The 545-nt window shown below is 36.1% G+C and overlaps 1 long non-coding RNA gene across 1 annotated transcript; it reads left to right on the top strand.

Annotated features, from left to right (window-relative positions):
• The first annotated feature begins 4 nt into the window (after window positions 1–4).
• LOC107734079 (uncharacterized) lies at window positions 5–523 on the top strand. The gene is made up of 3 exons (XR_001639057.1): window positions 5–42; window positions 156–312; window positions 400–523. It is a non-coding gene; the product is annotated as an uncharacterized LOC107734079 (long non-coding RNA).
• The last annotated feature ends 22 nt before the right edge of the window (window positions 524–545 follow it).

The following is a 545-nucleotide window of genomic DNA, read 5'->3' as shown; positions in this document are numbered from 1 at the left end:
TGCTGTACCGAAACCATACCGAACCGTGACATCAAAACCGAGGTAGGCCTACGTACTGAACCATCATGTTTGTGTACTGTTTCACCCCTACTATATATAGGCTATATATGTATATATAAATATATATATATATATATATATGTATGTTCATACAGATATCCAAGACGGTGCCGAACACTGTGGTATCCTTTGAAATTATGGGCAAAAATCTCCAGCCAAATACCAACTACATTCTGACAGCAACAATGAGCACAGGCTATAATGATCATAGTGTATCTAGTGACCAGAGCGCACCAGTTGAGTTCACCACATGTAAGTCTATCTATATTTGTCTCAAAGTCATTAATGCATCTGTGTTAATAGTCTTATAATCCAGATCAATTTATACATGTTCTACAGCTTTATCCCCAGATGAAATAGCCAAAATGGTGATTCCACCTCTCTGTTTTGGTTTAATCATCATCATTTGTGTTATCTTCGTCTGCATTTTGAGGTGTGTTTTGTGTTTTTCCATCATTCGATAACAAAACTTCTTACATTTTTGC

The sequence above is a fragment of the Sinocyclocheilus rhinocerous genome, unplaced genomic scaffold (assembly GCF_001515625.1).
Source record: "Sinocyclocheilus rhinocerous isolate Xijiao unplaced genomic scaffold, SAMN03320098_v1.1 scaffold39001, whole genome shotgun sequence".
NCBI classification, from domain to species: Eukaryota; Metazoa; Chordata; class Actinopteri; order Cypriniformes; family Cyprinidae; genus Sinocyclocheilus; species Sinocyclocheilus rhinocerous.
This window is presented reverse-complemented; position numbering and strand designations above follow the sequence as displayed.